Source organism: Tursiops truncatus, chromosome 17, assembly GCF_011762595.2.
Source record: "Tursiops truncatus isolate mTurTru1 chromosome 17, mTurTru1.mat.Y, whole genome shotgun sequence".
NCBI classification, from domain to species: Eukaryota; Metazoa; Chordata; class Mammalia; order Artiodactyla; family Delphinidae; genus Tursiops; species Tursiops truncatus.
The window spans coordinates 42,775,815-42,798,958 of NC_047050.1; the positions used below are offsets into that span (position 1 = coordinate 42,775,815).

General features: G+C 37.9%; 1 protein-coding gene across 4 annotated transcripts in view; it reads left to right on the top strand.

Annotated features, from left to right (window-relative positions):
* The window catches only part of VPS13B (vacuolar protein sorting 13 homolog B), a 797,029-nt gene that overhangs the window by 651,874 nt on the left and 122,011 nt on the right, over window positions 1-23,144 (top strand). The gene's annotated exons all lie outside the window — the stretch shown is intronic.

The following is a 23,144-nucleotide window of genomic DNA, read 5'->3' on the forward strand; positions in this document are numbered from 1 at the left end:
GTTACAGGTAGCTTACATAGTCTCCAGGTAGTAATGGGACAAACAGGTGTCATTGAGTTCAACACACATTTTCTGAGGACCTACCATGTGCTCACACTCTTCAGCATTTTTAGAACTGTTCTATGAAATGAGATATGTCCCCATAAGGGCCAGAAAGGATGACTTAATTTTCATTTCATTTCCCGAGCTGAAAATGGTCTTGGGCCTCGTGGTAGGCTGATAGGAAAACCATCTAACCAGTGATCATATTCTGTATGATTTTGTGGAAAGTTTTTTGCTTGTCATTTCCCTGAGTGTGGATAGCACTATATTATTATTCTACTTATTAATATTCTACGGATCTGAATTTCTCCTAAAATTTGTTTTTCTCTTAGTTGTCCACCTGTTACTAGATCACATAACCATCCACTGGAAGTCATTCCTGATTGCTCTTTTTCCCTAACTGCTCACATCTGATTCATCAATAAGTCGTGTCAGCTCTACCTCCAAATATGTCCCTATTCCATCTACTTCTTTCTGTTTCTACTGGTACAACTTGAGTTCAAGCTACCATCTTCTGTTCCCTACTACAGTAGCTTCCTAATTGGTCTCTATGATTCCATCCTTGACTCCTTGTAATGCATTTCCCAAACAACAGCTAGAGTGATCTTTTGAAAATGTAGGTTAGGTTATGTCACTCCCCTAACTTAAAACCTGATGGTGGCTCCCTTTAAGACTAACAGAATTCGGTATCTTACTATGGCTTGTAAGGACCTCTGATCTCTGCACTGCCTACCTCTCTTGTATGTCTTGATCACTTATCTCCAGCCCCTGGTATAGAAATATGAGCCAGTTTTTTTAATGACTGCTCTACACTTAACAACTCAGAATAATAATACAAATCAGAGGAGACCACAGTACATATTAACATTGGTATTATTATATGCTTATTTAATTCTTGTTTAAATTCCTGGTTATAATATAGTCAGATGTTCACCTTCTGAATTGATAACAATGAAATGTGTCATCATTTTGTCAAGTGAACTAGAGTATGCGGAACTATCCAGTTTGACAAGATGTCAACAGTATCTACCTTCTTTTGTTTTTTTTTTTCTTGTGATGAGAACTTTTAAGATCTACCCTCTTAGCAACTCTGCTTTGATTCTTAAATCCTCACATTTGCTTCCGCTTCTGTCAAGGTCATATTCATGATTATCTTCTCTCCCAGTATTCTTGGATTATTTTTGCTAAATAAACTGGCATTGTCTTTGAATCCTGCTGTCTTGTTAGACTTGCCTAAATGTAGAACATCTGTAGTATTTTCAGTCAAAATGAAAATACTTGGGCTGCCCTGGTGACACAGTGGTTGAGAGTCCGCCTACCGATGCAGGGGACACGGGTTTGTGCCCCGGTCCGGGAGGATCCCACATGCCGCGGAGCGGTTGGGGCCGTGAGCCATGGCTGCTGAGCCTGCGCGTCCGGAGCCTGTGCTCTGCAACGGGAGAGGCCACAACAGTGAGAGGCCCGCGTACCGCAAAAAAAAAAAAAAAGAAAGAAAATACTCATATATCAAAGTTTCAGCATTATGTAAAGGCTTCTTTATAACTGATTTTGGGATTCAGATTTATAGTTACATGTTAGTTAACATAAGCCTGATAACTATTGGTTGGTAGTATTATGCCAGTTGTATTAAACAGAGCATTTAAGGTAGTAAGTACATTCACTAGTGACATGTTCATCTTCTCACTGCCACCGGAGAGGCAGGAGAGCATAGTGGTTAAGAGAATGAACTATAGCCAGAATGCCTGGGTTCAAATTCTGGCTCTGCCATTCGCAAACTGTGTCACCTTCAATAAGTAACTTAATCTCTCAGCCTCAGGTTTTCTGTTTTGCTTTTCTTTCATTAGTAAAATGAGGCCACTAATAATGTCATGCTTATAGGAATTAATATTTATAAGACACACAGAACAATGCCTGGCACATGGTGAGTGCTGTGTAAGTCTGTGTACTACCAGGACTATTACAGTGATTATCGTCAAAAGTCTTTTCATCAGGCAGAAGCATAGGCTAGATCAGGGAGAGCTGGGGTCTAACAGCTCTACAGACCAGCTGGAGCAGTCTAGGAGATCTGGGATAGTCCGAGGGGCCTATACAGTAGACTTGGCACATAAGCATTGCGTGAAGGAAGCCTGGCAGGTTTCAACAAGCAAAGAGCTGGTATCAGAGAGGTCCTGCGACATTTCATATCTTGTTGGAAAGAGGAGCTGATACATGGCAGAGTTCAAAGACAAGGGTGCTGGCCTACGAAGCAAGACAGGGTTGTACCTACTCTAAGCTGAAGGGGAAACCTTGATCCCAGTGGTAAGGAAGAACACCCAGAATTGACAGCTGGGATGGAAGAACAGAGCAGGACTGGCAGAAAGTTGCCATGCTACTGAGCTCCCAGCCTAAGCTTATATTCCCCCAGCTAGGAGCAGAATTTGTCCCAAGGGTTGGGGTGACCTCATCTGTAGAAGTATGACAGCTCTTTCCTTGAGTGCTTGCAGTGCCAGACCCTGAGCATACTCCTGGGGATTCAGAGCCAGATAAGACACTGTCTACTCATCAGAAGCTGTCTGTCTAGCAGGCAAGTTTCTCTGGTTGTTTGGGGCAGAAGAATTTCCCTGTTTTCAGCATTCAAGCATTCAGCATTAAACCTCTCTGTTGTCAGAATCATTTTCCTGCTCTATGTGATTATCTCTAGGTCTGTACTGCAGGCACCGCTAAAATATTGAAGTACCAATCCTGAATAGCAGGGAACCTATAAAAAGAAAGCCCTTTATCAACACGGTATAGTGTAGATAATGTAGACATTAAAGTCTCAACTGCTGACTCCTGTTCCCCTCCCCCTTTGTATTTTACTAACTCAGTGACCATAGGCAAACTGCTGGTCTCTTAGAGCCTTAATTTCCTCAACTGAACACCGGAGTTAATGCTATTTACCTTGCAGAGTTGTCACGAGATTTAAGTGAAATATTATCGCTAAAACAAATAAGTGCCTTACACATAGTGAGCTCTTAATAAGTGTTAATTTCCTTCCCTCCACTTCTTCACAGGCAAATGCCTGGACCACTAAAAAGCCTCCTAAGTGAAATTCTAGCCTTCAATCTCTTCTCCTTCCAACCTATCCTGCTAACTTCTTAAAGGAACAGGTGGATTGTGTCATTCCCTGAGAAAAACCTTCAGCGGTCCTATCACTGCTAGACTGACCTTGAGGGCCCTGCAGAACCTCCCGACCCAGCTTTGCCTTTCCTTCCCTTCTGCGTGATCTATGCTCTAATCAAACTGGCCTATTCAGCATTCCCGAACCAGCCTGTGGTCTCCCACATCCGTACCACGCCCTCTTCATTTGAGTCTCCCTTTTCTGCTGAAATCCTATCCACACATCCAGACAGCTCCAGTGCCATCTATTCCATGAAGCCTTTCCTGGACACCATCTCCAAACATGATACTGCCTTTCTCTGAAGTTCTGTAACACTTCATGGCACCACCTTTATGCTGTTTCTCACCTATTCCTCACATTTTAATTATCCATATCTTGTCTCCCTCCTAGACTGTAGGTTTCCAAAGGAAATGATCACATCTAATTTTCATTATGCTCCGTATAGTATCCATTGCAGTGGAGGTGCTCAGTATATTGAATGGATCAATGAGTACATGGATGTCTGTGCTCCTATTCTGTATAATTCAAAAGCATTACCTTGTTTGTCATTATTTTATGGCACTATTGAATGCATTTGGTTTTACAAACTGAATTATGGCAGGATGCACTGTGTTATGCTTCAGTGGCATTACCTACTATAAACAGGCAGTCTAATGTCATTACATTACACAGACTCTTGGTGAGATCATTGACTCTTCTGCCAAGCCCACTGCCCCCTAGGCAGAGGCTCGTCCTTAAATACAAAAACAAGTTCATCTCCTTGGTTTTTGTCCTAAAAACAGAATCAAGCTTGGATTAATTTTTTTCCTTCACGACCATTTAGTTCATAAGAAACTGACCTTATAGAGTTCACTTACAGAACCCTTAAATATATCTGTTTTTATCTCTTTCCATAATTAATATTAGGATTTATAAACAGGCTCCTCAAATGACTTTATGGAATTTATTTTGCGATTATACTGAAAAATGTGGAAAACATGTCTATAATATTAAACTAACCATAGGTTCAGAATAAAGACCCTGAAATTAATGTTCACAGAAAACCAAAGGAGCTTATTTTGTGGTCAGTTTTATCACATTAAATTTTAAGTGTTAATAGTATATTTAGATGTCAATAAAATTAGGATCTGGGCTTCCCTGGTGGCGCAGTGGTTGAGAGTCCACCTGCCGACGCAAGGGACACGGGTTCATGCCCGGGTCCGGGAAGATCCCACATGCCGCGGAGCGGCTGGGCCCGTGAGCCATGGCCGCTGAGCCTGCGCGTCCGGAGACTGTGCTCCGCAACGGGAGAGGCCACAACAGTGAGAGGCCCGCGTACCACAAAAAAAAATTAGGATCTGTAAGTTAGAGTAATGTCATCAACCTAGAAGGAATGTTGTGCTATATAAATGAGCTGAAATATAAGAAATTTCTGGCACTGTGTCTGGCACATACTGTAAGTTTTCCTCTCTCCTCATCCTGTTGTGTACACTGCCTACTGAGGATTCCATTTAGGAAATACCCGTGTTCTCAGATTGTAAATTTTTAATTCATCCGTTGTAGTGGAATTGGTAATGGAGATTTTAATTCTCACACAGATCTGACATGGTGCTTGTTCTTGTTCTCTCAATACTGTATTATTCTTGTTTTTATATTTATTTTCATTTATGTATCATACTAAATTTTTAGGTATCTTCGTTAGGTATGTGACAGTAGCCCATACTAAATAACATCTTTCCCCAAGGATCTCAAGAGTGTAAAGCTTGAACATTACAATTCAAGATAAACACTAAATGTTGGGTTGGGATCACTGAAGCAATTTAAATAGCTGTGAAGTAAAGTTAAAGGAGTGAAATGAAGGATAACGTAACTGTATGGATTAAAAGGAAAGATACAGGAGCTAAAGTCAGGAATTTCTCTAATGCAAGAAATATCTAGGGTGTACATAAGATTACTGGCGTTAAAGTCAAATAAAAGGGAAAGAGCATGTTTAGGTAATGTAGGGAAAAATTAACACATGTTCAAAAAACCTTACATTAGAAAAATTAAACAAGATATTTAAATTCAGATCTACACCTTCAGAAAATGTGAATATAGTTAACAAATGAGAAGATAAACATATATATCTGTTGTTTTTATTTCTACTTCATAGCATTTATCATCAACAAGTAATTGTTGAATATCTTCCCAATATCAATATAGGATACTACACTACAATATCAATATAGGATACTATAGACAGTGAAGATATAAAGAGATAGAAGATCTGTCCCTACTCTTGTAAGGTTTATAATCTAATGGAAAAGAGAGGACATAATTGCATATGCAAACTCAGGAGATAGAATAGCTGAATATATATTAGAATAGACCCATTATATAGAAGGAATCATGTAATTTGGGGAATTCTGACATCTGAAGAGTAAATTGAATTAATTGGCAAAAAAAGAATAAATTTTTTACTAAAGCTCTATAATTTCATAGCACTTTCTCAGTTAAAAAGGCATTTTCAAGCTTCAGAATTAGGTGCAGAACTCTTATATGACTAGAGTCCTTAAAAGATATCTTCTCAAGGATAACAGGAAGAAAAAGACAAAAGCAAGCTGTGTCATTTGTTTATTTCTGGTGGAGAAAGAGAATGGTAAGCCAAAGAAATCAGTGCACTCATGCCCAATTCATTTTTGTTTATCCAGTTTAAAAGTCATGGATATTAGTTTTTAAAGTAACACTAATATGACTATAAAAATCAAAGTGAAACCACATTGGAAGACAACAAAAAAAAACGTATACTTGGAAGCCAAGGAGAATCTAAATGGTTGAGATCTGTGTTATTTTTCCTCCAAAGTGTTAGGATGGTCTTTGTGTTTGACCCCCAACACTGTGCTAAGTGCTTTGCATACATAACCCCATTAAATCTCGTTCTATTCTGAGGGGTGGGCATTATCCCCATTTTATGAGTGGGGAAACTTATAAAGAGAAATTAAGTGTTCTTGAATCATAAGAAGTGGGAGAGCCAGAATTTCATCTCAGGTCTTTCTGACTCCAAAACTTACGTTCTTTACCTTATTTGTAAAACAATGGAATTGTTTTGACACATCTACAAATGGGACACATCTACAATACATTTGTAGATGTATTGTCACATTTAAGTGACAGTGAGGGACTCTGTTGAGAAATGTGGAAAGAAGGAAAATAAAATTATTCCTTTGCTTCAAACTGTTAAATCATGAAATAATGAATCAGACCAAAGATATGCAAAATAACATTAAATAAATAAAAGGACTCCCAGAAACAAGATGGTTTGGGTATAAAGATATCTAAAAAAAGAATGTTTCCTTCAGAAGGAGAACTGGTGAGCTCTAGAAGCCTAGGATGGTCATGGAAGCATTTGTTGGAAGAAGCCCTCCTGGCAGCATTCAAAGAAATGGTGCCTAAGTGTCTGGTTCACCTGGGAGCTAAATCCCCTTTATGAAGATGAATGTAGCAGCTGTCAGATCTCTGTGTCTAACATTCAAATGATCTAACCCCCCAAACAACCTTCTAATAGTTTGACTCCTGATGCAATCTGTCTACAGAGAGTTTCATACACTTCTCAGGCCAGCATCAGTATCCAGGCTGCTTGGCAGTGATACATCTTATGGTAAATTAATAACTTGGCATCTGGTTTATATATCAGTCTCTAGTGAACTTTGTTACATGACTCAGCATTCCTAAATCTAGCCAGTGCTAGGACACCATGGAAATTTCTTGAGACTGCAAGACCAATGGCCAGATCTTAAATCATGGTGAATCCATCATGCTAAGTACCCTCTTGCGGCTACCTGCCTGCCCAGCATGCTGACCTCTCCCAAATGACGGCTCTATTGTGCAGTATGTCACAAACCTTTCCAAACAAAATCCCACTCTTACTACCTTGAAGAGTTGGGAGGAGTAAAGATAATGTATATAAAGCACCTGGCATAGTGTCATTCATAGTAAAGGCTCAGTAAATTATTATTACAGTGCTCTGTAACTGCTGTCATTATCATCATATCATCATCCTCATCGTCATCCTCTCAATTGACCAAAGAACCTCGATCCCACTGTGTTAGACCAAGAAAGCCCTGTTTTCTTAGAAAGACACTTTTTGTGTTTGTAGTCTGTTAATGTCATAATAATTGTTGAGAATGATGGCTCTGCATGTGATTAATGGAATGCTTTCACTGATACAAATGGCTGCTAGACAAGACACCACCTTCCCACATGGTCATGGTCAGTGCCTCCAAGGTAGTATGTCAGCTACAGTCCTCTAGGTTGCAGGTAGCAGAAACCCCACTGAAGCTGGCCTAGCGAAGAATAGAGGAGAGAGCTAGTATCAAGATACGGTGGGGAAAACAAATACCATATGCTAACACATATATATGGAATTTAAAAAGGGAGTACTGATGAACCTAATGGCAGGGTAGGAAAAAAGACTCAGACGTAGAGAACGGACTTGAGGGCCCAGAGGGGAAGGGGAACTTGGGGTGAAGTGAGAGAGTGGCATGGACATATATACACTACCAAATGTAAAATGGATGGCTAGTGGGAAGCTGCTGCATAGCACAGGGAGATCAGCTCGGTGCTTTGTGACCACCTAGAGGGGTGGGATAGGGAGGGTGGGAGGGAGACTGAAGAGGGAGGGCATATGGGCATGTATGTATATGTATAGCTGATTCACTTAGTTGTAAAGCAGAAACTAACACAACATTGTAAAGCATTTATACTCCAATAAAGATGTGAGGAAAAAAAAAAAAGATACAGTGGTGAGTCCTAGAGGCCAAGGGCAAAATGCAGCTGGGTCTTTAGTAAAGGATAGGGCCAGGAGTGGAAGACAGGAATCCAGGGGAGTATTTACCTACTTTTACTTTTCTCTGCGTCTTTCCCCATATTTGCCTTATTCTTCCTTTTCAACAGACTAGCTTTTTTTTTCCCCTGCTTCTCAGACCACCTGGTAGTCCCTGACAACTCCCAGAGCTCCCAGAGTCACATTTACAAGTCCAACCTCTGGTCCCATTCCACATTCCTGACTGACCTAGTTTAGTGTCAGGTGCTCTTGGCCCATTTAGCTAAGGCCATGGGGTGGAATCACATTCACCAGCATGACTGTGAATTAGGGGTCATTGTGAGCTTTGCAGATACCCGTGAAGGGATTCATCCTATATCGTGTCTCTTAGTGCTCTTGTTTGCCACCCTGGCTAACCTGGCCAAACTCATGGTCAGTACTGGCCTCATGCAGTCAGCTGCTTCTTTCTTGTCTGACCAAATCTGAAGATCTTCACAGTGTATTCTACCCTTCCAAGAGGGAAGCCTTTTATATATGGTCTGTGGTTTTGGAGAATAGTCACCACTGACAGGAGGAGGCGACTCTAAAAAGACTGCCTCACTAAAAGAAATTTACTCCTTTTTGCTGTGGTTTTTCCAGCTTTCTCTTTTGCAAATATCTGTCAAAGCTGTTTCTCTCTGCACATCACAGGCTATCTGCATCTAGAGATAAACCTCACATCACTTTTTTAAATCTTCTCATTGTCCTCCCCAGGCATCTTCTCAAAATACAGATTAGGCAAGTTTCTATGTCTTACAGATACATATGAGATATTTTCTTTTCCCCAAGTATCTTTCTTGGTCAGTGCTTCCTTTTTAATGCAGTGACTATGTAACACATTAGCAACTCCACAGATTCTGTAAATACTCTCTTGGTTCTAATGATATATGAGAGCTTTATACATAAAATAATTTTCTGTTCTTGAAACTGAGTTTACAATGTGATGCCTAATATCCGTAGCTTAGTGATTTAATTGTTTGATTTTCTAATAACATTTTATCTTACGTACTTATCCACAGACTGAAGTGAAGTTTCATTAAATCTTATAGTTGTGTGGATTTCATTCTTTTTTCGTAATTATGTGCAAAAATGTTCCAAGTCAGAGAGTAATACTCAGTATTACCCAATAAATTAAAAACTAGATTTTGCTGCTTTAAACTTGACATTACAAGCTTCCTGTGATTCTAAAGCACATGGACCTGATAGGTAAAGGTTATGATATTAGTACATGGTGACACTACAGAAAAAGAAACCTTCAGAGAATTACTTGCAATCTAATATGATTTGCCTCTTCCATGCACAACTTAAAAAGAATAAAAGGAAGAGTTCTTGGGTGTTTCTTTTCAGCTGTGTTGGGCGGTTCACTTATAGCTGCACATATGTTCCCAGAATCCTGAGCCTTTTTATTTTATAAGCACCTCCTGCCCACTGGCAGCTGTACTAATGTGTCCCAGAAGGCTTTGCTCCTATCCATCATCTTTAGGAGTGGTGCTTAAAGCCAGATATGAAATTCATTGTTGCTGAAATGCAGAAAAGAAGAAGTCTTGCGGCCTTTGAGGAAGTAAGAGGCAGAGCCTGACTCTTAGGAAATAAAGGAAAGAAAAAGTCCTGTGTACCCACTGGACACAATAATAAATGGTTTTGAATGATGGGTAACAGTGCTGGATTGACTGCTAAGTGTTTTGCATCCAGAAGCCATTGCCTCCTTTTTTGGACAATGAAGGGGAACGTAAAATAAGAGTATTCCCTGGATACACTTTTAAATATTGTCTTCATAGTATTGTAAAAGTATTTTTTAAAAAGGATCTAGAAATATATTAAAAAGAGCTCCGCCTGAGAATTTTGAGGTTAATTCAGTAAATACTGATAAAAGGACCTGTGCTAGGGCCATAAGACATACAGAGTGGGAGAGGACTCTAGTTCTGCTCTCAAGGCACCTATAGTCTTTTTTTTTTAACATCTTTATTGGAGTATAATTGCTTTACAATGGTGTGTTAATTGCTGCTGTATAACAAAGTGAATCAGCTATACGTATATTTATATCCCCATATCCCCTCCCTCTTTTGTCCCCCTCCCACCCTCCCTATCCCACCCCTCTAGGTGGTCACAAAGCACCGAGCTGATCTCCCTGTGCTATGCGGCTGCTTCCCACTAGCTACCTATTTTACATTTGGTAGTGTATATGCGTCCATGCCACTCTCTCACTTCATCCCAGCTTATCCTTCCCCCTCCCCATGTTCTCAAGTCCATTCCCCATGTCTGCGTCTTTATTCCTGTCCTGCCCCTAGGTTTTTCAGAACCTTTTTTTTTTTTCTTAGATTCCATATATATATGTTAGCATACGATATTTGTTTTTCTCTTTCTGACTTACTTCACTCTGTATGACAGACTCTAGACCCATCCACCTCACTACAAATAACTCAATTTCGCTTCTTTTTAGGGCTGAGTAATATTCCATTGTATATATGGAGGCACCTATAGTCTTTTAGGAGGAATAACAATTACACAAAGTAAGGCAAGGCAGAACTGCGAAGTGATATAGGAGACACATAACGAACATGCCTTTTAAACAAGGAGAGTTTACATCTGACTGGAAACATTAGGAAAAGGCTTCACAGAGGAGATGGCAATTGAGAGGATCCTTGAAGGCCATATGGGATTTCAACATATAAAATGAGGGGAAAGGGCATATGATGAAAAAAATCAGTCTGAACAAAATTTCAGAATTGAATAAGAGAAGACAGAACTTATGCTTGGGAGGTAGCAAATAATCTGGTTTGACCAGCACAGGTTATACAAGTAAGGGGTTAGTGGATAAGTGATAAGCTGCAGACCTGGGTTTTTAGTACGACCATTCTATGGAGGGAAAGAAGGTAACACATTCCAAACTTGTCCTTTTACATGTCGTGTCTCTTCTATCTTCTCTGTAACCCTGTGCACTTGGTACTGTTATCTCTACTTTAGAGCTAAGGTTACTTAGGTCTGAGAAGTACATAATCTTTCCAAGATCATAAAGCAAGTAAGGAGGTAAAACCGAGACTCAAGTCTAGGTTTTTATGAATCCACAAGTTTTCTTCCGTGTTGTACTACCTTGACTACTTTTTAGAATATGGAGTTTGTATTTCATTTGATGGGCATTAGAGAACCATTGGCAGTCCAGGACTTGAGGTAAATTAATCTGATAGTCTGGTAGAGAGTGGAATGGAGTAAGAAGAGACCAAAATTGAGAAGACCTGGGAATTCCCTGGCAGTCCAGTGGTTAGGACTTAGCGCTTTCAATGCCAGGGCCCCGGTTCAGTCCCTGGTCAGGGAACTAAGATCCCACAAGCCGCATGGTATGGCAAAAAATAATAATAAATTAATTTTTTAAAAAAAATGAGAAGACCTGTCAGGGGTCTCAGAGAAGAGATGACAAAGGCTGTAAACTGGGGGTGGGGGTGGGGTAGGTGAGGAGAGGGGAGGTAGTAACTGGTGTGGAGAAAAATAAAGGAATGCAGGAGACATTGTAGAGAAATAATCTATGTTCTTGACAACTAATATGGTAATTTAATGAGAGGGAGTAAGAGAAATCATAGATGGCAGCTAGATTTAAGCTCCATAGGAAATATGGTAAGACTGTTTACAAAATTTTGGAAATAAGAGGGGCGCCTGTCATGCTGGGCACTATCACCATGCTCCTAACTGTGCAGATTACATCTACTCCTGAAGTCAACTACAGAAGTGAATGTGTTCTCCCCTAACTACAGGTAAGAAAGCTGAGGGTCTGAAAAGGTAAATGAGTTGCCGTGCGCCTCTTCTCCCTGAGAAGTGCATGAATGCACACAAGATTTAACATACAATTTCAAGAAGTTTATAGACGCCTGTAAACTGTATATGAATCTTTGATGAAGAATCCCAACAAGAAATACTGCCAGAGCTACTGGAGCTCTGTGTCCATTAGGATTAGGTTCAGATGTGAGTGATAGAAAATACAAAATAACAGCAGCTTAGGCAAAACAAGCTTCTTTTCCTATCATACATGAGAATAATCTGAAGGTAGGTGGTCTAGGATTGTATGTGTCTCTACGAAGTCATGAGGGCCCAGGTGTCTTCTTGCTTCCTGCTGCTCTACTGTTCCCAGCACTTGCTTTTCCTTCATGGTTCAAGATGGCTGCACATGCTTCAAGCATCTTGTCCCCAGTCCAGCCGGAGGAAGAGGAAGGAACCAAAACAGAGCAGAGGAGGATGTTTCTTGGAACCCACACCCTGCACACTGTGCTGCCAACATCCCAGAGTCCAGAATTGTACCACGTAGCTATTCCTCGTTAAAGGGGAAATTGGGACTCATTTGCTAAGGAAGAAGGGAAGGAGAGGTCTCAGGAGACAACCGGAAGTCCCTGCTGGCATCACAGATGTAACTCTTGGGGATCCAGGTCCACACTGTCTGCTGTGCTAGCCAGCCCTGTGACCTGCTTCTGCTTCTGGCCTGCTTGTGAAATTGATTCATCACTTAGTCTATGGTGCAGTAAGAGAACTCACTTTCTACTTCATTAGTAAATAGTCTGCTGAAGCAGAATTTGTGGACAAAACTTAAAAAGCAAATGAGATTTTTGAAATAAAAATAAATAAAGAGTTTGAAATGCTAGCATTCCTTGGGCTTCAAAAAAGTAAGAGGTGGAGAAGGAATCTGTCAATAAGACGTGCTTTTAAAGTAAATGGAAAACATTTGCAAATTGGAAGAATACTGAAGTCATTTTTGTCCTGTCACTTTATTTGGTGGTAGAAATTTTATTAGCCTATTTCTCTTTTCCTATTAAATACTCTTATATTTAAAAAGGAGGGAGGGGAAGCTTTTTTTTTTCCTGGAAACGAAGAACTATGCCTAGCAATCAGCGTGTTTGATGTTTATTGCTCAGTATTAAAAAATGTTCAAGCTATAAAAATAAAAAAAAGGACAGTAAATATGAACTGATGGCCTATGATCATCTTTTTATGAATTATTCTCCCCAAATAGAAGTATTTCCCCCAATGAGAGTCACAGTAAAAACCATTATTTAAAAAGTATGACTCGTTTCCTGAAAGCTACAATACCTTGTTGAGAAAGTAACAAACAGAAAGAGAAAAGTGAAGTACAGAGAGGCAGTATAGCCTAGTTGTTAAGAGCAAAGATTCTGGGAATTCCCTGGCCATCCAGTGGTCCACTGGTCATTGGGGAACTAAGATCCCATAAGCCGAGTGGCCAAAAAAAAAAAAGAACAAAGATTCTGGAACTAAAGTGTCTGGGTCCAGATCCAAGGTCCACTGGGTGATCTTGGGCAAAATACTTAAGTTCTCTGTACTTTAGTTTCCTTATCTGTAAATTACGCATAATAATTTGAATTGTTGGGAGGAATAAATGATTGCTAGATGTGAAAAGCACTTAGAACATTGTCTTGCACATAGTTAATGGTTTATAAATGTTAGCAAGTATTACTTTCCTCTAAGGGCTTACTGTCTCTAGGTGCCAATTTGTTTCTTATTCTGTCCTAGATTTTGAATGTAGGGAAAAACTGAGTTTTGATTACAAACTAAAAATTCTTTATCCTTTTACCCATTCTTTTCATAAAGACATTGGTCTGAAAAAATCATTTCTTTCATATATTTTTAAGCATGCATGGCCTTCCAATTTTCTTATTCAACTCCTAGTTAGGAAAAGAAAAAAAATCAAACTTGAGAACCTTACCTTATTTTGTAGCAACATTTTAAATGCTACATCAAAGTTAAGAATCTTGATTCTCTTATACTATTAACACTTTCTTAGCAGCTTTTTTGAGATACAATTCACATACCATACAATTCACGCATTTAAAGAGTACAATTCAATAGTTCTTAGTATATTCATGGAGTTGTACAATTATCCCCACAGTCAATTTTGGAACATTTTCATCATCTCAAAAAAGAAATCTAGTACCCTTCAGCTATCACTCTCCAGTCTCCCCCTCCCCCAGCCTTTAGCAACCACTAATTTACTTTCTGTCTCTATGTATTTACCTGTTCTGGACGTTTCATGTGAATGGAATCATATAATTTCTGACTTTTTGTGACTGATTTCTATCATTTAGCATAATGTTTTTCATAGTCCACCCATGTTGAATTGTGAATCAGTGTTTCATTACTTTTTGTTACCAAATAATAATACATTGTATGGATTTACCACATTTTACTTACTTACCATTCATCAGTTGTTAGACATTTGGATGTTAGCACTTTTTTATTTTTTGAAACCAGAAAAGTCTTTATTGCAAAGGTACAAAAGGATCACAGCAGAGATGTACAGCAATAAATTAGGTGTGGCCAGGAGGGGACGGGCAGGCATGGGGTAAGCGTCCCGAGAACAGGGGCCACGACATAGGGTCTCTTCTCAATAATTTATATTGTGATAAAAGTTGGGCGTTGGCACTTTTTGAATTCTTATCTACTTGGTCTCTGCTCTGTCCTGCAGGCTTGAGGGGAAGGACCAAAAGGTGATGATGATGATTAATAATATTTACAAGGTGTTCTTACAAGCACTATCTCTAAGAGCTTACAATCCAAGCTTCTTGAAACAAATACCTGGGCAGCTATCACCCAGTGTTATATAATAAGTGTTAATGGAAGTACTGGGAAACAAGTTCATATAAAAGTTGATGAGCTTCAGAAGTAGGCTTAAATCCAGATAGTGGAGGATTTTAAATGTTATGCTGAGACATTTGGGCTTATTCCACAAACACATTGTTCTGTGAGGGTAGTCGTTACGGTTATCAAGCTGAGCAACAAGTGTGGCTGATTACAGAGCGAAGGGTGAATTAGAGGATACTACAAATATACTTTTTTTTAATTGTGCTTCACTTTATTGCGCATCACAGATTTGTAGTTTTTATAAATTTAAGGTTTATGGCAACCCTGCATCAAGCAAGTCTGTCGGCACCATTTTTCCAACAACATTTGCTCACTTTTTGTCTCTGTGTCACATTTTGGTAATTCTCACAATATTTCAGACTTTTTCATTATTATTATATTTGTTATGGTCATCTGTAGTCTTTGATGTCACTATTGCAAAAAGATTACAACTTGGTAAAGGCTCAGATGATGGTGAGTAATTTTTTTTTTAATATACACATAGGATTTTTTTTTTTTTTTTTTTTTTTTTTTTTTGGCTGTATTGGGTCTTTGTTGCTGCGCGCGGGCTTTCTCTAGTTGCGGCGAGCAGGGACTATTCGTTGCGGTGCGCGGGCTTCTCACTGCGGTGGCTTCTCTTGTTGTGGAGCACGGGCTCTAGGTGCACATGCTCAGTAGTTGTGGCTCGCAGGCTCTAGAGCACAGGCTCAGTAGTTGTGGTGCACGGGCTTAGTTGCTCTGCGGCATGTGGGATCTTCCTGGACCAGGGCTCAAACCCGTGTCGCCTGCATTGGCAGGCGGATTCTTAACCACTGAGCCACCAGGGAAGCCCGATGGTTAACAATTTTTAGCAATAAAGTATTTTTTTAAATTAAGGAATGTATGTGTTTTTTAAGACATAATGCTGTTGCACACTTCATAGACTACAATATAGTGTAAACGTAACTTTTATATGCCCTGGGAAACAAAGAAAATTTGTGTGACTTTATTGCAAGATTCACTTTATTGTGGCGGTCTGGGCTGAACTCACAATAGCTCCAAGGTGTGCCTGTATAGGTCGACTGCATAGAGACCTATTCAGAGCACAATTGCTCAGCAGTAATGAGAATGACAGCCAGAATGGGAAGGAGAAAATGAATGTAAGAGATAGACATCTGGAGGTAGAATTAATATTAGATTTCAATGCCTAGATACAGATGATAATGGGGGGGGAAACTAAACCCTGTGGGTCTAGCCTAGGTGACTGGATGGATTGAACATCATTCATGGGAACTGGAAGTGTCAGAGAAGAAATGAGGTCAGATTCGTGGAAGAGATACCAAGTTCTGCATTGAACACTTACAATTCAAGGTTTTATAGATGAATGATCATGATTGAAATGCCTACCACAAGTTTGGAAATGTATGCTGACAATTCAGAAAAGAGTCAGATTATTTAAGAAAGGGTTTGGGGAGTCATCCTCATAGAAGTTAAAATCAAAGCCACGAAAGTAAAATAGAGAGAAGTCGCACTTAGAGAGAATGAAGCATTCAAAGGTACGAGAACTAAGAATAGAACCATGAGAAAACTCACTATGTCTAGTAAATAAATAGTAGATTTGGAATTGTGGTGGGTTGAATAGTGTCCCCCCAAAATTCATTTCTACCCAGAACCTCAGAATATGACTTAATTTGGAAATAGGGTCTTTGCAGCTGTAATTAAGTTACGATGAGGTCATACTATATTAGGGTGGGCCATAATCCAATGACTAGTATCCTTACAAGAAGAGGGAAATTTGGATAGAGACAAGCACACATGGGGAAAAGGCCATGTGAAGGCAGAAACAGTGATTGAAATGACACAGCTACACACCTAGGAAAGCCAAGGATTGCCAAGAGCCACCAGAAGCTGGGAAGAGGTAAAGAAGGATTCTTCCCTAGAGCCTTCAGAGGAGCGTGACCCTGCTAACACCTTGATTTCAGACTTCTAGCTTCCAGAACTGTGAGAAAACAAATTTCTGTTGTTTTAAGCCACCAAGTTAGTGGTAATTTGGTATGGAAGCCCTCAGAAACTAATAGAGGAATCAACAAAGGAGTGGTCAGAGAGGAATACCTAGGATACTACAGTGACAGCAAATACAGGCATAGTGAAAACTTTAGGAAGCTTGGAGAACTCAGCAGAATCATGACTCCAAACAGACAGAGTACTGTGGACTGAGAAAAAATGCTGTGAATTTGACAACTTGGAGATCACTGTTGACTTGGAGAGAAGTTTTAGTCACCAGGGCACCATGGCAGAGCCATTCCCCTATAATAACCCATCTCCTTCTTGGATACTATGCTTGGGTCACATTGGGCTTAATTGTCTGACATTCTCACTAGACTGTAAGTCCCATGAGAATAAGGTTCTATTCCTTATTCGTCAGTATCTCCCTGTCACCAACTGCTATGTCTCCCAGAGACCAGAACATAGCAGTTGCTTAGTAAGTATTTGTGGAAAGAATTAAAGGATGGAGAGAAGAAGTTAGGAATTAGAAGTTATTAACTTGGTTTACACAATTCTGTGGAGGAAGTTATTAGTTGGAGGGCTTAGAAATAGAGAGTTGAGTGATAAGTTTCATTCCTTGAAGACAGAAGAAATTAGAGGCAAGATGTCAATTTTTAAAAGTTGTAAAATGACAATGACAAGGCCTAAATGACGGTTTGGTCTATATCTATATGCTTTTGTGTACTATCCAACAAACCTTGATAAATGGTAGTATGCCAAGGACTGAAAACAAATGTGGAAAAAGACCCTAAGTTTTCAAGATTGGAAGAGGCAGTTTTTTGCTTTTTTTGCCTCTCGTTTGTTGTTTATTTATTGTCTTCTTATTTAGTGCCAGCCATTGCTAAGAGCATTATATGATTACCTAACTTAATTCTTACAATGCTACAAAAACTGTTATTCACGTTTTACTAAGGAAGCTACAGCTCAGAGAGGTTAAGTAACCTACTGAAGATGCCCTTTATGAAACACACTTTTACATGGGATCCGTGTTTCTTAAATTTTGGCATGCATGGAGTGGTCCAAAGCAGCCTCCTTCAAGCGCAGACTCTTTTTTTGAAATGAGCTCTTGTTTTCCAGCCAAATTCTATGTTCTACTCTGTAGTGCATTTTTATTAGTTTTACTGTTATAAAAGAGTATTCCATCTCATTACCTATAATTATGTTATAAAACTGATTGAAACCAAAGTATGTCAGACAGTTTTCTCTATCTTGGTGTCACAATGTTTTAAAAGCTTAGACTTACATAAGTAAGTCACTGCAGATGGCAGTTCTTTTTTCACCGATTTATCAGCCACATAATAGTGAATCACTGAGTAGGGATGCTCAGAATGCTGCCAGAGCAGCTAAATAATATGTTGGTTTTAGGCTACTATTAGATGGAATTTTGATAAGTGGTTTTTCTTGATAACAGTTCTTGTATCATATATTGCACTGGAATGGTTGCTTATCCAATGTGCAGTATAGGAGGCAACCTCTTTTCACTATCTCAAGGAAATAATACTCATACAAGGGCATTTTCAATGAAGAGATGACTGATAATTGTTGTTCTTCACTTTTGTGAGTCTTGCTATATATAAACTGAACCAGAATTCTCAAAGGACTCATTTTCATCACAGCCAGCTTTCTTAACACAGCTCTCAAACTTCATTTTACTGCAATGATCTTGAAATATGTATAAAGTACATTCACAGTTTTATCTTACAGTTGTTGATTGGAAAGTATTTAGCCTTAGAAAAATGTTTGCTATATAAGCCAACTTTGAACCATTCTTTAAAAGAAAACAATGATTTCATTAATTTTACCCATACTTTTACTGCCTATTGTGACCTCTCTTTTTTACTCCTTGAGGAAAAGTCATTTCCAAACATTGACCAGTACCTTTTTCTCTTTAGCTACGTCATGGTCCATCTGTGTAAAATAGTAAGCTTTCAAATTTGCTTCCTATTTCATTAAAAATATATCTTAAAAAATGATTACTCTAATTATTGAATTTTTTATCTTTTTAAAAATACCCTATTAAGCACATTAAGAAAATTCAAAGCTTAACCTTGATGTAAGGTAATCTTAGTGATTATTGTAGTATATTTTAGCGTTTTAAGAAATTTTAAATGGTCTTGAAGAATTAACTTTCCCACAGTTTATTCTATTGTAGGCTTGGCTCCATCTACAGTAGATACACAACCCTACATTTTTTTCCCAAGCAATACCTTGATCTCTTTAAAATTTATATACTATGTTGGAAACCTCCACTTGACACTTTATCATCAAGTGTAAAGTAGACCTTCATAAATACCATCTTATTAATATAGCCAACATAGACCAATAAAATAACCACATCACTAAAGTCAATGCTGTCATCTAGTGGTAGGGTAAAGAACCTTAGTTGATGGGGCAATTTTTCAAGTATGTATTGCGTATGCTAAAATTTATCATTTGATGGTATCTATTGGTGATGGCATTTTTTAAAATTAAGGTATAATTGACAGATAATATTATATTAGTTTCAGGTATACAACATAATGATTCAATATTTATATATATTGCAAAATGATCCCCACAATGTCTGGTCAACATCCATCACCATACATAGTTATGAAAATTTTTTTTTCTTGTGCTGAGAACTTTTAAGATCTGCTCTCTTAGCAATTTTCAAATATACAGAACTTTTAAGATCTGCTCTCTTAGCAATTTTCAAACATACAGTACAATTTTCAAACGATACAGTTACAATTTCAAACATAGTAACTATAGTTGCTATGCTGTATGTTACATCCATGTGGCTGATTTCTTTCACAACTGGAAGTTTATACCTTTTGACCCCTTCACCCATTTTGCCCTCCCCACCCTCTGCCTCTGGCAGCCACCAGTCTGTTCTCTGTATCTATGAACTGGGTTTTGTTTTTTGGATTTTGGTTATTTTAGATTCCACAGATGAGTGAGATTATACAGTATTTATATTTCTCTGTCTGATTTATTTCACTTAGTATAATGCCTACCAGGTACATCCATGTTATCACAAATGGCAAGGTTTCATTCTTTTGTATGGCTGAATAATATTTAATTGTGTGTATGTACCACATTTTCTTTATCTGTTCCTCTGTTGGTGGACACTTAGGTTGTTTCCATTTCTTGGCTATTGTAAATAATGTTGCAATGAACATGGGGGTGCATATGTCTTTTTGAGTTAGTCTTTTCATTTTCTTCAGGTAAGATACTCAGAAGTGGAATTGCTGGATCATATAGTAGTTCTATTTTTAATTTTTTGAGAAACCTCCATACAGTTTTCCATAGTGGCTGAACCAGTTTACATTCGCACCAGCAGTACACAGGGGTTCTCTTTTCTCACCAACACTTGTTATTTCTTATCTTTTTTATAATCGCCAATCTAACAAAGATGTGAGGTGATATCTCATTGTGGTCTTGATTTGCATTTCCCTGACAATTAGTGATGTTGAGCATCTTTTTATGTACCTGTTGGCCATCTGTGTGCCTTTTTGGGAAAAAAGGTCTACTTAGATCTTCTGCCCATTTTTTAATCAGATTTTTTTTTTTGCTATTGAGTTGTATGAGTTCTTTATATATTTTGGGTATTAACCTCTTATCAGATATATGATTGGTAAATATTTTCTCTGATGATGGCCCTTTTTTTAGCTCTCTTTTATCCCCCCTTTTCCTTTTTCTTTTCCTTTTTTGATTCAGTGCAAATGTGGCCTTTTCTGAGATGTGCATGGTTTCATCACAATTATTTGTTATACAAGCTCTGCCTTCTAAAATGATTCCTAAATCAGTTTTGAAGGAAGTTTCAAGCAATTTTTAAATTTTTCCATGGTTGATATGCTTATTATATTATTCCTAACAAAGACTTCTATCATCGCATCAATTTTAATTGAGGAAAAAAATCTAATGATTCCCTTTGAAAAACATTCTAAGTTTCTGTCATGAAAAATTTACATATACGAAAGTGAAGAGTTTAGTATAATAAACTCTGTGTGTCTCTCACACACCATTAGTAATTATCAATGTCCTGTTGTCCTTGTTACATCTATTCCTCTCACCACTTTTTGTTGATCCTGTTATTGTTTTTCCTGGAGTATTTTAAAGGAAGTCCCGGACATCATATTATTTTACCCATTAATAGTTCAGTAAGCATTGCTAACAGGTAAATATTTTTAAACATAACTTCAGTATCTTTATCACAGCCAACAAAATGAACAGTAATTCCTTAGTAACATATAATAGTCTATATTTAATTCTTCCTATTGTCTCAAAACTATTTTTTTTTTTTGAGTTGGTTTGTTTGAATCAGCAGCCCAATGAGGTCCATACATTGCATTTGATTGCTATGGTTCTTATCTCTCTTTTAATCTATAATAGTTGCCCCTCTCTTTTTTCTCCCCTGTATCATTTATTTGGTGAAGAAATTGGATCATTTGACCTCTAGAATTTCCTATATTCTGGCTCACTTTATCCTTATAATATTGTTTAACATTTTCCTCTATCCCCCATATTTTTTGCAATCTAGTAAGTAGTTGTTGTGGAAGCTTGATTAGATTTTATTGGCATTTTTTTTTCTTGTAAATAATGCTTCCCAAGTGACACAGTATTCTTCCTATTGCATCACAATGGGAAGCACATGACATCTGCTTATTATACTTTTAGCAATGTTAAAATTGATCGGGTCATCATCCATCATCATCAAGTTCCCCATCAACCTTTTACACATTGGTTTTAGCATCCATTGATATGTACCACAGTTGGTCAGCAATTTCCTCAACCCACAGAAATTAAATCCAATGATTCATTCTTCACTAAGAGGGAAGAGGCAACTTGCATTTATTGAGCAATTTCTATGTGCCAGAAATTTTGCTTGGCAGTTTACCTACATCCTTTCATTTGCCCTTCCCAAAATCTTGTGCATTCTGTATCATCATTGTAGTTTAATAGGTAAAGAAACTGAAAATAGAGAGGTCATATAGCTAGAAGGTTACCCAGTTATGCTGGTTTTAGGAGTTGTTTTTACGGAAAATTAACCTAGAAAATATTAATTCTTATTTGTATGAAGAAGTAGATAAGGTAGTTTAAATATAAAGACCAAACTGAATGAGAATGAAAACATCTAAAGCATTTGTATTGCTATCAATACAGTGATGTCAGTGTCATATAACCTAGGTACCTCCCTTGCCCCAATTACACACCATTGGAGTCCAGCAAATAAATTATTTCAGTCTTAAATATCCCTTTAATGAACTAAAAATGTAAGCTGTATGGTAGTTCATTTTACAGAAAGCCATGATGTCTGCCAAGTAATAATTTTATAAAATGAAAACTATATCATAAAGCATTTTCTAATTCTGAGGCATGCTAAACAATGCAGTGTTGATGAGAGAAATCTTGAAATTTCTTCTTCAAGTGTTTAAACATCATTTGTCTCCATGGTTTGGAATTAGTCTTGTCCAGAGCAAGTTGATGTCTATATGACCTCCCAAAGTCCTTTCTAGTCCTGTGATTCTCACACTAATGAATTTAAACAGAAAAGGATTATTGGGCCAAAACTCGGAGTATCTTCAGAGCCAGAATGTAGGAAAAGTTACAAAATACAGATGTCTGTCAGGGATGAGGTCCAAAGGGAGAAAGAAGCAGGCCAGGAGTTAGAAATAGATATGTTGTTGTACAAAAAAAAAAAGTTTTGAATTTGGCCTTTAGCCAAAAGAATTTTTTTTAATACTTAGATCAAACTTTTAAGCCATAATATTCAGTTGAGGTACAATAAAGTCTTGGGGTTGAGGATATGTAGTTGGAAAAAAAAATTATAGTTCATTACATTCAAGGAAATGCAGACCAGCTCTCAGTTCCTCAGACCTGTGCCAGATTATATATTTTAGAGAATCAATAATCCTGTATTTTTCATTCAGGAGTAAAATCATTCTGATGCTCTTTGGAATTTTCAGTATTTGCATATCAAGAATTACAAATGAAAATCAAAACCTTTAAAATATTGTTTAATTATGTAAGATATGACAGAAATGTTTTTATTTTTTAACCCTGAAAGTAAGCCATTCTTTTTTTTATGGAAACATCTCTAAAATTAGTGCCATTTATTTTAATTGCTTACTAAATTTTTAAGAAGTGGTTGTATTTGGGAATATAAAAGAATTTGTTCTTTGTGGTTTTTTTAAAGTGACATGTTCCAAGAATACTTTTTTCCCTTGGGCAACAGGGTCAGAGGAAGAGGATCAAATAGGGAACACCCATGAAGGTGCCGGGTCATTCTGTGTGAATATAAAAACTGATCTATGGGCACAGCTTGTTGTTGGGTTGTTGTTGTTTTTTTAATCCTGTCCATACTATTTATTAGTTTTCTGTTTTACTTTTTTTTTTTTTTTTTGCATGCATCTCGAGAGAAAAATTTGTCCCGTAAGGTCTGTGATGTACCCCTAAAACAGCAAATTAGGTGTCTGTGGCTTTTATTCTAGTCTATGATATGTTATGAATGTAACTAAATTG